This window comes from Cryptomeria japonica, chromosome 3 (assembly GCF_030272615.1).
Source record: "Cryptomeria japonica chromosome 3, Sugi_1.0, whole genome shotgun sequence".
NCBI lineage: Eukaryota > Viridiplantae > Streptophyta > Pinopsida > Cupressales > Cupressaceae > Cryptomeria > Cryptomeria japonica.
Genome location: NC_081407.1, coordinates 1025321 through 1041454, shown reverse-complemented (window position 1 = coordinate 1041454; position 16134 = coordinate 1025321).

Sequence of the window (16134 nt, the reverse complement as noted above, 5' to 3'; positions counted from 1 at the left end):
ATAGACTCAAGGTGGGTCAAGCAAGACACTATGACCCCAAAGGCTATATTAATGATGTTAGAACAAATAAAATGAGGGTGAGGGGTTTCACTCACCATTTTGATGAGAGGGAAGATTTGATAAAAAATTCACACCCCTCTGAGGCCCTGTAAAGGAGAAGGAAGTGGAATTATTTGAGTAAATAGGAGAGGGAACAAAAAGAAGAGGACATTTAATTCGAGGGATTTTGTGCTAACATTCTCAATGTCTTTGCTAGGATGTCTTGCAAGGTTAGAAGTTTTGATAAATTAATTGAAAATGAGTTGGCCCAGAGGCAGGCCAAACAACCTGACAGGGTAGAGGAAGAAAGGCCCACATTTGACCCCTCTGTAAGGTGTAAGGGGAAAGATATTTTGAAGGGTAAGTCTTCACAGGGTACATCCCAACAAGGACCTCAAGGAGCAAGGAAGCCAACCCCCAAATAAATAAGAAAGGTAGAGAAAGGGAAAGCAAAGATCTCTGACTTTGCTGACATTACAATAGAAGAAACAAGCACTAGTGTGCCACCACCTTCTCCTCTCCATGATGCATTCAAAGAGGATGAGGTTGTTGAAGTATTAACAAATTTGGATAGGGAAATCATTCCATGTGTCATCCCTAAGGATCAGGTCACTATCAAGAGGGTAATTGCCTCAAAAAATTTCCTATCCGATGACAATTTTGTTAATTCTGATGAATTTAAATATTTTTGGTTAAGGGAAAAGCTTAAGGATTTATTTGAAGAAGAAATCAATTTTTTTATAAGAATAATATCAAATGAAGTCCTGAAGAAGGAAGAGAATTAGTTAAGAAGAGTGGCATTCTCTTGGTGCCAGGATGGGATCTTGAGAAGATTTTTGTTCTTGATCAAATAATGAGACAAGAAGACCCCATATGTGCACAAGAATTTGGAGAGCATGGGTAAGGGGTCAACCCGAGCATAACAACCTTTGTTGTATGGTTTAGGCTCCCAACATAGACAAGCCTATGATTTTGAGGGGGATAGAGCACAAGATAGGTGATGCAATGATAAGAACTCTTGTTGACACAACTGCATCAGAGGCAACACCATGTCAATGCATGTTGCTCATTTTGCCAAGCTGGTCATTGAAGAACAAGAAAATAAACACGAGAAGCTCAAGGCTTTACATGTGGCTCTAAGTGTTGACCACAAAATGCTCTTCATTGAGAATGCAAAGTTTAAAAATGAATTGCTTCAACGTGACTCAACATCTACACTGGGTCCCAGGCTTGAGGAGCTTGAAAAAATGAAAGAAGAATTATAAAAAGTGAAAGAAGAGGCTAAGAAAAATTATTTGGACATAAGGAAATCAACAATATTATAGGTTTCAAACAGAGTCCTAGGCTACTTGGATGAGGTCCATGCCTCTTATTCTTTAGTATCACAATTGTGTGATCAAGTTGATGATATTCTTTCATTTTTTTAACTAATTAGAAATGCTTGGTTTCATAAGGGTCGACAATTAAAGGAAATTCTTTTAACAATAAAAAATGACCCAAAGGCACCCCAAATTGTGGGGACCACATTGAACAACTTCAATTTATTGATTAAATAACTCCCCTACGTGGAAGAAGAAAATAAGGCTTTGACATAAAAGGTTAGAACATTCAAAGGCCTGCAAAAGTGGGACATTCCCCTGATTTTGACAGATGAAGGATAGATCAAAGATCTCGCAAGGTGGAGAGAGGATTTTATAGCTGCAGTTGATAAGGTCTTGGATGCATTAGCCAACGTGCCTAACCAAGATAATGCTTATCATATGATTATTGGCAAAATATTTGATGTTGATTTTCTTTAACATAAATTTGCAATGGAGAGTGTAACTCTGCCCTCTCCAAGAGTTGGAGAGGCAATGAATAAACTGCAGAGTTTGAGAGCTTTTGCATGGCCAACAAATGATATAGCTATCTAGCATAAAAAATATTGCTCTCTTGAGGAAGATGTGCTCAAAGAGGAGTAGGTGGGACTGTATCTCTTTTTGGCGTTCCTCTTTTTGTCTCCCTCCTTGTAGGTTGCTATTTTTGGCAAGTTGATATAAATTCTCAACCACTTCCTACCAACCAAGGTGTATCAGATTCAACCTTGAAGATCCTGATCATTAGTGTGGTCAGTGCAAGTGCAGAGCATGTCACCTGACAGATTTCATCAAAAGTGCGGCTCCAAACTCTACTTGACATCCTGGTAGATAGATGCAGTAATGAGCTTTGAAGATTTATGCGCAAGGAAGATTTCTTGAGCTACTTGATAGATTTTTTGTAAATGTAATAGCTAGGGTTTTGATAGATGTCACAATCAGCCTGAAGATTGTTTTTCTCCCTTAGTGCTATACAAGGGAATTCAGGGCCATTGTTAAAGGGTTCTAGCTCAGGTTTTGGTTTTGATTCTAAAAATTTTGTGAAATAGTATGTGATAGGCCAAAATTAATATAGAGAAGGAGGAACATTTCCTTACTACAGATGGCTACTTAAAATGTAAACTGATATTTTGATGATCAGTGAAATGAAGATCATTTTCTGATTACCTTATACTTTATGTCCAGGTGTTGTATGAACTTTAATGTCAATGATGTATGAGTTTGTCTTCCTCCAATAGGAATGTGTAGTTGAATGTGGGTCTCTTTCTAAGAAAGAGTTAAATTCTATTTTCTGAACTACTGCAATATGTGTTTGATAGAAAATATTGGTCATTCTGTTGTGGTTTTTAAAACAAATTGTGCAAGTCATAATATGTTTACATGCTTAATGAATATGTTTTATTCTAAGTGTTGATATTTGGTGGATTGGACTCTGTTTACCCTAGGCAGACACTAATCAAGTTGAGATCTCAGAACCATTCTTATTTCATCTTTTATATCTCTTGTTATATTTTGCATTCTTATTTCACCTTTTATATTTCTACAATAGGAGTAGTTTTAGCTTAGATACCCAATCTCAATGCAAGCATATGAAGTATAAACCAAGGTTGTAGCCAAAGATGAAGGTTTATCTTCCTTTCCTTGGTATATTTTTGTTGATATATTTGCTTTATATAACAGTGTCAGCCCATGAGTAGGTATGGAAATCATTAGGCATTGTTAAGGTCTATCTGCCTTGGTCTTGCATAGCCAAAAGTGTAGAAGATTGCAGCCTTAGTGACTGAATCTTGTTCATTGGCTAAGTCCAGCCTTGAAATTGTTGATAAGATTGTGGCTAAATCCTTAGGGTTTGGGGATACGTTGATTTGGGAACCAACAAGCATTTGTGTCATTTTGTCACATGCTCGGCCATGCTCAATCTTATGTCCAATCCATTTCCTAGATACATATTCATGAAACGCTTCAAAATTTGAGGTTGTTCCTCTTTAACATTATCTTTTGGTTGGGATGTGTACTCAATATAGAAAGAGAATCACTTGTTGTATCTTGATACTAACATCTTCTAATTGGGAACTCACAATACTGGCTCCCACTTTTTGGCCAACTTTGACACTTAGATGAACATTTTGAAAAAAACCTTCATTTTCTGACACCTATAACTTTTAAACTATTAAGAATTTGAAGATGATGTAAACTAGTGATTTGTAACATCTTGTCTACAGATTCTAAATAATTTTTTTGAAAAAAATTGTATTGATTTTTCCATCTCCCTCAAAAAGTAGTTTTTTACTGCAAACAACATTTTTTAAGAGTGATGTGCATCCTGAAATGCATAATTGTTTTTCTATAAATGATAAAAACTCAATTCTTTCAAATTTTGGTTTGTAACATGAATACCCAGTGCATGCAGTTGGTTTGATAGTGATATGTTTAATATTTTTCATTTTATTAAGTTTTGAAGTTAGACTAATTATAATTTATACATAGGTGTACGTTTGAGCACATAACTTATTCTATATATATCAAAATTATTTTCTTTTTTTAATTAGAAAGAAGACATCAATACCTAGTGCATAGATATTTTCACAATTTTTTTGAATTATTTTACTATTTTTCCCAATGCGTTGAACAGAGAAGTCCATGTCCAATGAAAAACCTATATGTGGTAAAATTTAAAAAACAAGATCATAATAAACTCACAGTGTAATAAAATTATAGTCGTTGGAAAGCTTGCTTCGAGGACTATCAACCTACATTTTGGATTTTCAAGATTCTCTCACTTGAGCCTTGAACTAGAGGTTTGAAGGCGAAAATTTCTCAAAAGTCTGAGGAGTTTGGGGGAGAGATGCCTAGGGAGTTGGTTCAATCAAAAACTCCTTTGAGCGAAGGGGGTTCGAATGAACCCCTCCTAGTTCATTCGAACCAAGGTTCGAACAAACATGGATGACACAAACATTCACATAATGACCATGTTCATTTGAACACCCCCTTTGTTAACGGTCGACATTCGTACAAACCTTGACCAACATAATAATATATTTTTTAAACAATTAACAATCTCATATAAATAAAGATGTTTTTATTCATTGTTTCAAACACAAATTATCAAAGGAATTCACATTTTTTAGTGAAAGAAGACATTTGAAGGTTATTTTAAGGACACGAGGAACAAGAGGAACAAGAGGACAAGGCAAAATAAAACTTCAATGAAGTATTCAGCCGACACAGAACAAAGATATCGAGAGCTAAGAATGCAAAGATATTATGCATGTATGTACATCTTTACTTAATTTTGTATGCGGGAAAAGTGGTGCAATGAAATGGAAATTACAAAATTCAATGACTTGCCCACACACCAATTGGACTCTTGGTGCAAGTTATGGAGCTATAAGGAATAGCTCAACTTCCCAAGGGGTGTTCCATTGTTCTCTATCTCACAGACCCCTCAAGTCAATGCCTTTGCTCTCAAATCACTGAGCAAAGTGACTTAGGGATGACAATCATGAGAATGAGGGATGCTTTTGATCAATCTAACATGAATGCAATCCTAACTATGCATGATTTAACAAATATGAACTAAACTAGTGATGATAAGATGAAGAGATTAGTAAAAGACTATCCTATTATGATATACTAGTTTATATGATTAACTATGATGATAGACATGCTTCTAAAATGTTTATTAGATTATTTGTATTTCAAAGAGAGATTAAATACTTGCTAAAAATGAGTATAAGTTTAATGCTAAAGACTCTGTTTTGTTTTTTGAAGAAGGAATGGGCTCTATTTATAGGGAAAATAGGGTAATGGATGGTCAAGATTGGATAATCTTATCAAGGGCCAAGATTGAAAGATATCAATCCATGTTTATAATTCTCACCAATGAAATGGTGAAAATTGTCAACATAAGACTGCTTGAGAGGAGATGTAAGAAGCATTAAATGATTGAGAAGACCTCATGGTTACCTTAGGAGGTAAGGGTTAAGGATAGGTTAAGATTACCCATTGGATAAAGATTTTACCCAAAGAATAAACTCTTGTGCAAGGGTTAAAGGAATAACCATGGTCAAAGCAATGAATGCTTGATGAGACCCTATGGTTAGATGAGGGTTGATTTAGGCAAAAAGTCTCTAACCATGCCACAAAGGATTAGTTAACCATTAATGGTTTGGAAGACTTTGGGGACAAATTTGTAAGCGTCCTTCCAAATTTGGGGGTATTCAACAAGTTAGCTTGTTGAAGGCATAAAGGCTTTAATGCCTTTGGAAGACTTTACTCCAAATTTAAGAAGTGACATCCTCAAATTTTAGGGGAAGGGGATAATTGAAAGGTTTAGGCTAATTGATTAGGATTAGATGGGTTCTAGAAGAATTTAGAAAGGGGGTTTAGGAGGCAAGTGGGAGATGTAGGATTTTGCAAGTGGTTGGGGAAAATAGAATTTAATTAAAATAATTTACTTTATTTTAATTGTGGTTGTAAGTGGAGGATATAAATAAATTGGATTTATTTATTTGGAGTGAATAATTTTAATTAAATGTAAATTTAATTGAAAGGAGAGATAAGGGATTTAGTTAAATAAAATGATTTATTCAATTAAATGACATGAAAGGCTTAGCTGAATTTAAATAAATAAATTGAATAATCTATTTAATCAAATAGAGGAATGTGGATGATTTAATTAAATTGGATTTTTTTTTTTATAAAAGTGGAATATTCCACTAAATTTTTATTAATATTTTTTATTTTTTACACATGATTCAAAGAGCATACCGGAGGAAAGAACCCTGGGAAGAAAACCTCCGATCATAGCTCATAAAATAAACCTATAGTATCTAACATATTAGTTTATACATCTAACCACATACAAAATGTGGTCACAACACATATAAGATTAGTTTTACATATAACCCATATGGCAATTAGAAAACTCATCGGATAATTCTCAAAAAGTAGACTCCACTGCTACTATCAATGGAAGAAGACAAAAGGTTTCAAAGCCCCATGCCAAATCCCATGAGCCAAAACCTTTCCTATATCTTTTGCTCTGTAATTCCTTTACTATGCTACAAAGCCAAGTTGTTAGGTCCAACTAGGAAAACTAATGTACTGAGAGGGGAGGGGTGAATCAGTACTTCAAAACTTTTCTTCAACAAAAATTCTACTGTTAAACATAAACCGAATACTGCTGATCTCATAATATATAATGCTGAAACATAATCACAGAAATAACATTCATACAAATTTCACTCCATAACACAAAGATTTTGGTTACGCAGAAACCCTTGGTTAGAGAGAAAACCTGTGGTGGGGATGGCACCCACAACTTCACTACTGCAATAATCAAGATTACTCGGTTAGAGCTACATGTTTAGCTATTTCTGATAGCTTACCCTATTAGGAGTACAAAGATATTTAGATCTGCCTTGCTAAAGGATTTTACAAACACTTTTACAAAATGTTGTACTTGGTTAAAGGCTTTACAATTTATAGACTTTGTTAGAGTCTTTTACCCTGTTAAAGGTTTCTAACTCAACTCAAAATAATTCAATCAAAATCTTTACAAAATATTTGTAACTTTACATTTGAAATGTTACAGCAGACTCTATGTGCTCAATATGAAATTACCTTCCTCATAGCATACCTCAGTAATTGATAAGTCAACTTGGTGACCACTTCTGTATACTCTGTCACTTAAACTGTTCTCTGAAAAACCTTCTTGGTGACCTCTGAATATCTTTGTTAATCTTCACATCTTATCTTCTCTCAAGATTTTCATATTCAACTCATCATTTTGACCTCTTGTTTAGATACTCAAATCATTCTATATATATAGATCTCTTAGACGGTGATCTATTCATGCATCGATCATACAAACATGTTTTATCGAATGAATAAACATAGAAATTATTTCATTGGATAAACTCCCTCAAAATCATACAAAATCTTTAAATGCAATTTCCTATGTAATAACGGTTCCATGTTCTCGAATCTTGTAACACGTTTCACATGTGTGTCCAGGTTCATTGAATCTGGTAACATGTTTTCACTTGGTTCAGATTGACTCGGTATACCTTCTTTGCTGCTCGGTAGCCATAGAACTTTACTCAGTAGACAACTTGGTGTGTCTCATCTCGATGACTAGCCTTTCTCTGTAACCGACACCTTAGTAATTACCGATTGGACATTTCAGTGGTATTAACCGACTAGAGTATATAGAATGACTTTGGGCATAAAACTAATGACAACTTAGTAAATAACAACAATCTCCCCTTTTGACATTAGTTTGGTATGTTTGACAAAACTCCTTTCAAAGTCATAATACAAAATCTATATAATTTACAAAATAAACTGAAATGACAGTATATACATTTGTTCAAATACATACTCAAATGCATACTCCCCTTATCAATATGTTGTATAACTTGATGATCCATACTCTGCATTTCATGCTCCTGATGTTCTATGCTCCCCGTGTCAATTTCAACAGTACACTCGGTATATATATTATTAACTTTGTACACTCAGATACTCTGTATACTCGGTACACTCCCCCTTTTTGACAAACATCGAAACTAGTTACCATTTGGTGGGGGAAACTAGTCAAAAATAGATTTATACTTTGTACGAGCGTCTTTGAGAGCATTGGTAAGTGCATCCTAGACACTTTCCATTAGAGAATTTTGAGTTGTAATATCAGCGGACAATGAGATCAAACCGTCTAAAGTGCTTCCCTCTGCTTGAGTGGACAATTGGGTAACTCGGTTGATCTGCTCTTGAACTGATGATAAATGGGGAATAAATAATGTTTGAAGAGTCATGATATCCATCCTTATTTTGTGCTCTACATTTTGAAGTTCTAATCATTGAGCCATAAGAGTTTGTAGCTTTGTATAAAAATTCTGAATAGAATTTGGCTCGATAGTCAATTTATTTGAGAGATCGGTAATCTCTTTTTCAATGACTTCGGTCTTATTATTGATATCTTTGATAAAGAATGAGAAGTTACATAACTTCTGAAATAAATAAATAATATGCTTGAGTTGAGGGGACAACTCAGTAATGAATCCAATAAACTTAATTTTACCTATAGCAATTGCTTTCTACACTTCTTCAATCATCTTGGCAGTTAGCTCTTTTTCTTTCAATTTGCTAAGGTATTCTGATGCTTCTACTCCTGATGCTTCCAATTGAGTGAGTAGTTCATCCAGTTTCATATGGATGGCAACATCTTTATTTACGGTAGCATGTCTGTCAATAATGCTTTAACCTTTTGAAGTACTCGGTTCTTCTTTTGTATAGCTATTGGTTTTTCCTGCTCTGCTTTGGCTTTACAAAGCTCACCAAATTCTATCAGTGCTTGCCTTTTTAGTTTTGCAATGTCAACATTTGACAACACAATAGGCTTTGACAAATCTATCTTGAAACTGTGCTTCTTTGCTTTCTTCTCCTTTGATGATGATGCCTTCATCGGTTGAATGAGGACAATGGCTTTGGAGGCTTGTCCTTCCTCTGTAAGTTGCTCGGTGGAGGAAACACTATTGTCGGTTCCTATAGCCTCTATTGTATCCTTCGGTGTTTCCTTGCTTGGGGTCTCAGTGGCAACAATTTCAGTGTTTGAAGGTGCTTGGGAAGTTTGCTCGCTGATGGCCTGAGAGGTAGATTCATCTTTTGTAGCCTTTTGACCCTCTTTACCTTGATCTGTGTTATGTGGTTTCTCGGTTGAAACTTGTCGGGTTATTGGAGGATAGGACTTAACTTGTTCCAAAACTGATTCACTTGATACCAGTTTGGCATAGGCATTCCCTTCTATCATTGCTTCTTCTCGTGCCTCAGTATCCATGACATCCTCATCTAATTGAATAGTTGAAGTAGGATCTTGCTTAGTGATGTCAACTATCTCCACTTCACCTTGAGGTTCTTCAATATGAATTCTGAATATTTCTTGCCATTTTTCTTTAGTTTCATTCTCTACTTCAAGATAAAGGCCATTCATCATTTTCAAGGCCCTTTGCTTTACTTGAAAATTTGCCTGGTAGTTTTCCAAATGACCTTTTATTTCATCTACCGACATATCTAGAAAGAGATGTACCAAAACTCTTTCTCTAATATGCTTCTCCGAGTCCATTCCATATTTCCATCTATTGTCAATATGAGAGTACAATGCTTTTGGAAGAAAATTAGTTACTTGCAATGGAACTACTCGAAACTTGAGAAGTGTACACACTATTGACTCTTCTATTTGTCTCTTCTCTTCTTCTATTCTGGATTCATACTTTACATATCTAAATGACCCAGATCCACCATATTGTTTTAAATTTGCATAAAAATTATCAACACTGTGTACATCTTCCTTAGCGCTTTTTACAATCTGAAATTTATTTGCATCTTCAGACTCCGTGTCACTTGACTCTTTATTCAAAATTAGTCTTCTGGTCGTCTTTTTATAAGTTTCGGTAACCTTAGGCATTTCAACATTTTTCTGCCTCTTATCGGGTGACACAGCAGATGATCTACTGATCGGTCTCTTTACTGGCGGGGTTGGTGATATCTTGGTTGTATCCTATTTCTTCCTTTTCAAAATTTTGCCTTTTGGCAACTCAGTTTTTAGTGTAATTGCTGCTTCTTGAGCTTTAGATTCTTCCTTGATTTAAAGTTGATCACTCTTGGTAGAAGTGGAGGTAGAACCTTCTCCAAACTTTTTAGTTAAATCCTTTATCATTTTGGTGGCTTTTCTGGTAGCCTTAGGTACTACAATGCTCATTTTTACTTTTCTTTTACCTCTTCATAGGTGCCATACCTGATCTCGGTAGAATGTCTTGGAAGTGCTAAGAAGGCATCTATCTGCTGCTGAGCAATGTCAAAATCAATCTCATAACCCATAGGTGGTAAAGATTGAGTCCTGGTCTCTACTACATTAACATAACATTAGTCAGTATCCAACTCAAAACAGATGGTATCCTTATACTTTTCCACTAGTTGCGGTGGGATCCTGTACCTGCTATGCATCTTTTTTCTAAAAACTGTTAAAGTAATCATCCATTATCACATTGAAATTATCACCTAGCTGATTGATGAAATCATTTATCTGATGGGTGATTGGTCGGTGTAATTCCCAATCAATGTTACTGACTGAAAGAAAGAATTTCTGAAAATAGAAGAACATACACACTTAGAGTGACCCAAACTTTAGTGTGTTAGCAGTATTATTGTGTTGAGATTTTCAAAAAGATTCTTCAACAACACTTCACATAAGTCAATTTTCATACCCTTTTTCAAAATTTTATAGGCCAAATCTACAGCTGCACACGGTACACTGTTTTCTCTTGCCGATTGGAAGAACCAATAACCAATAACTCTAATAGCAAAGTTAAGTTTTGCATTAGTTACATTGTTCAACTTAAGACCTTTGCAATCAGACTCAACTCCAGTTAATGTTATCAATTCCTTCTATGAAATCATCTTCTGTGCTTGGGCATGGTCAAATATAGGGTATCCGGTTATTATGTGAATAATCTCCTTGGTGGTCTTGAAAGGTCGATCTTTTAACCACATAAAATCATCATGCACTCTGCTCAAGACAAATTTGACCCGTTGGGGTTTGAAGACTCGGGGATAGGTTAGGGCTTCGGTCAATCCCTTAACTTTGATGTGCTCAAACTTGCTATCTAGGATTCCATCGGTGCACAATTCATCATACATATCCTTAATTTCAGTATGACCTAGCTCTTCAACATGACACTTAGTATAAAATCTGACATCTTCTATCAATAGAACCCTATTTGGAATAAGAGAGAATGCAGTTTTCTCATTGGGTTTGAATGCCACTTTGGGAGGTAAGGTGTATTTCATTGATGGCTTCTCAATGGTCTCAACTACAACGGGTTTTTGTACCTTGGGAGCCATTTCAAACTTGGAATTCTACTTACGAAATAGCTTAGGGTTTCAAATAACAAGAAAATGCTTCCAACTTAGTAAATACAATGCAAATATTCACAACTGATTTGATCAGTTAACTTGCTTGAAAATGCATTTTAGATTGTGTGAAATACCTTGAATTCGCTTTTGGGAATGTTTGATCGCCTTTAATTGGCTTAACTCTGCTCTTTGAAAATTGGTAAGTGAAAAATGACCGCGCAGAGTACTTTAAATACATCCTTTCGACCTTATCGGGCTTCGTGTAGTAAGGTATACTAAGCATTAAATGCACTCGGTTCCACTAAACCGACTATCTCCCTTATACGCTTTTACCGACTAGACAGGCTTAATGTATTTACCGACTTCTCTGGTAAATAAAAAAGACTAGATAATATTTCAAATTTGCTATTGCATCTTAGCTATGCAGATCTTGGAATTAAGTATATGATTAAATAGGAACTGTTAAAATCTAACCTTGTGAGAATGCAGTCCCTTCATACCTTAATTGATTTATTGGAAGTAGATGCACCTAACTCGGTAGGTAAGGTGCTTTCTTCATTGGTTGACACATTTTCCTTCTTTTTCCAAAATTTCTGTAGTTTGCTTGTTATCTCCTCAGTATCTCTTCTGGGTTGATCTTTGCATTCTTTAGCCAAGTGTCAAATTTTGTGACAATGAAAGCATGCCATTCCAGGATTTCTCCATGATCTCCGGTTGTTCATTCCAAACCTTATCATACAATTAGCACTTATATGTTTGTATCTTCCACAATATTCACACCATATCCTTGTATTGTAATTCCATGGTACTGCAGTATATTGACGATCGAGATCTGTGTGAGTTCAGTAGCTTCTGGTATTTGCTCAGTGTGGAGACAACATATAGTTTTTCTGCTTAAACCAATACTTTTCGGTATTGTGTCCATATATATTGCAATTTTTGCAAAACCCCTTGAATTTTGCCTTTTAATAATTGTTAACAGACTTTGTCCGACATTGTTTAGATGTGTGACCATACCTATTGCAATTGTAATAATAACCATCAGACCTAGTTACATTCGGTTGCTTACCTTTTCTGATTCGGCAAACGTTGGCAGAATGTCCTTGTTTTCCATAGTAGTTGCAAATAGGATTCTTGTCTTTCATCTTGTCTTTGTTTCCAGCCTTCTTTGATGATTCTCCTTTCTTGGTGGTGTTGATCCCTTTCTCGGTAGAGTTATTTCTTTTATAACTGAGTCCGACAGATTTGTTAGGTGATCTTAAGTTTAGTTGCTCATCCAACATTCTTGATGCTTCATAACTTTTCTTCAGTGTTTCTTTGGACTTCTTTTCTTCTTCTAGTTCATTGGTCAATCTTGATAATTCAAGTTTCAATGCTTGGTTCTCGTTTTCTTTTAGAGTTGCTTCATGATGTGCATAACCCAATTGATCAGACAGATTGTGTTGAACTCCAGTCATCCTTGATATTTCATCATTCTTTTTAGACACCATTGCTTCTAGCTGTTGTTTTTCTCTTTCTTCGAATCTGTTCTCAATGCATCAAGATTTTCAATCATTTGTGTGCTGAAATACTCATGTTCCCTTCTCATTGCTTTTAGTTGTTCATTCAGTGCTTTGTTCTTTTCTTTCAATTCTACAATCATTTCTTCAAACTCTTCTGATATGTTGTTCTCAGATGATATCTCAATTTGTTCAACCAACTCTTGTGAGTCTTGTAAATCATCAGACAACCTTCTTCCGACTTTCAGTGATCTTTGCATTTGTCTCTGCATATCAGCAATCACTTGATTAGCATGATCCAATTCTTCTTGAAGATTCACAATTATGCGAGATTGTTTGTAGCCTTCCATTGATAGGATCTTTCTCTTTAGGTTGTTAAACCCTTTACCAAGAGTAGAGCTCTGATACCAATTGTTAGGTCCAACTAGGAAAGCTAATGTACTGAGAGGGGAGGGGTGAATTGGTACTTCAAAACTTTTCTTCAACAATAATTTTACTGTTAAACATAAACTGAATACTGTTGATCTCATAATATATAATGCTAAAACATAATCACAGAAATAACATTCATACAAATTTCACTCCATAACACAAAGATTTTGGTTACACAGAAACTCTTGGTTAGAGAGAAAAATTGCGGTGGGGATGGCACCCACAACTTTACTACTGCAATAATCAAGATTGCTCTATTAGAGCTACATGTTTAGCTATTTTTGATAGCTTACCCTGTTAGGAGTACAAAGATCTTTAGATCTACCTTGCTTAAGGATTTTACAAACACTTTTACAAAATGTTGTACCTGGTTAAAGGCTTTACAATTTATAGACTTTGTTAGAGTCTTTTACCCTGTTAAAGTTTTCTAACTCAACTCAAAATAATTCAATCAAAATCATAAGTCAACTCGGTAATTGATAAGTCAACTCGGTGACCACTTTTGTATACTTTGTCACTTAAACTATTCTCTGAAAAACCTTCTTGGTGACCTCTGAATATCTCTATTAATCTTCACATCTCATCTTCTCTCAATATTTTCATATTCAACTCATCATTTTTCCCTCTTGCTTAGATACTCAAATCATTTTGTATATATAGATCTCTGAGACGGTGATCTATTCATGCATCGATCATACAAACATGTTTTATCAAATGAATAAACATAGAAATTATTTCATTGGATAAACTCCCTCAAAATCATACAAAATCTTTAAATGCAATTTCCTATGTAATAACGGTTCCATGTTCTCAAATCTTGTAACACGTTTTACATGTGTGTTTAGGTTCATTGAATCTAGTAACACATTTTCACTCGGTTTAGATTGACTCGGTATACCTTCTTTGCTGCTTGGTAGACATGGAACTTTACTCAGTAGATAGCTCGGTGTGTCTCATCTCAGTGACTAGCCTTTCTCTGTAACCGACACCTTAGTAATTACCAACTGGACATTTCGATGGTATTAACCAACTAGAGTATATAGAATGACTTTGAGCATAAAACTAATGACAACTTAGTAAATAGCAACACAAGTGTCTTTATCACAACTTTCATTTAAGGATTCATATACCATGAACTAGTGCTTTCCAATGGAGGAGAAGAAGGGTGGGTATCAGCATCAACAAGAACTGCAAGAGGCACCATATGGATAGGCAAAACTGAAGTTGGCAAAGACCGAACAACATGCATCGATTCTAAGAGAAAGTGAATACCTGAAAATAAATTGACAGCTATAGCCAAACAATCTGGTGATACATGATCTAACAGAGCTACCATAGCAAACAAAGTATCATCACATAGGCTAGATATCAAGCCATTTCTTAAAATTGAAAGAAGTTCCCCGTGCCAACCAGAAGATAATAACTGAGAATGAGGTAGGAAACCACCATACTCAAAATTACCAAATTCAAAATGGTAATTAGATGATGCACTATCCAAATCATCTGCAGTGTAGAAATAGGAGTGGAAGTATGCATCAAAAAGTGCCCTGACCATAGCAGAATCCAGAAGCACATCCATACAAATAGTGAGAAAATGAGATGCAATATCAGCAAGAGAACAACCTGAGCTTTCCACCAACGATCACTTTCCCAAAACCTTGCGAAAAGCTAGAGAGAAATCCAGCGAATAAACTTGAAACAGATGACCAAGCTTTTCATCATCAAAAGCATGAGAGTCTTGGAAATCATAATGCTTGCGAGGCATCAAAATGCGATAGCCCACCGATTCCATTAAAAAGATAATGCAAAACCAAGAGAGAGCACATGAATATAAAGAGATCAAATGTCATTATGAGAGAACAACACAACCACCAAAGGACACAACAATAAATATTACCTCAAGCAAACCCACAACATATGTGCAAAAATGCGACCATAGGCTGCCACCTTTATAAAAAATGATGACAATTTCCACGCGATGCTCACAACCATAAATCAACATAAGCATGCAAAATAATAGCACAGGATATCCACATGAGCGAAATCCCCCACATGAAACGAAACAACTCAAAAAACTGCCACCGCTTGAGAAGAAGACAAATGAAACATTAAAACTGAAAGCAAGCCATCCGAATAGAGTACAACCATCATGAAATCAACACAAGAAATCTGTGCAGACATCATGAATTAATCAAGCAAAAACCATATGACAATAATGCTAATCGCGGGGCAGATTTGAAGTGTATAAACAGCGTGCAAAATATGATTATAGGATGCCCCCGCACACCACAAGTCCCAACTAATTGCAATAAAGGCGAAAACCCATACCCAGACTGAGATTACATAGTAATGCAATCATAATGAAGAAATGAAGACCCATCAACATCACATTGATGCATGCCTAAATATAATCGCCATGCAAGGTACAAGGTCGATCTTCTGCAAATGAGTTAGAAACAAACAAAAATAGTGTGTAAACAAAGTGTATAGCATGATTATAAGATGCTCCCGCACACCACAAGTTCCAACCAATTGCAATAAAGGCAAAAACCCATACCCAAACTGAGATTACACATAGTAATGCAGACACAATGAAGTAATGAGGACCAAAAAGACCAACACCACGATATTAAGATGCATGCCTGAATATAATCACTAGGCAAGGCACAAGGTCATGCTTCTGCAAATGAGTTAGAAACATTTAAACCAGACGAGGAGGTAGAGAACTAGAAGCCACCTCAACCAAAAGTTGGATATCCTCATCTAATGATTTATTGGCCAAGAAGTCTGCCACCTTATTAGCTTCCCTATAACAGTGTACCATAGTGAAGGAATTGAACAATTCAAGCTGAGCAAGTATCTTGTCCAACCAATACTTTAGATGCCAGGAGTGG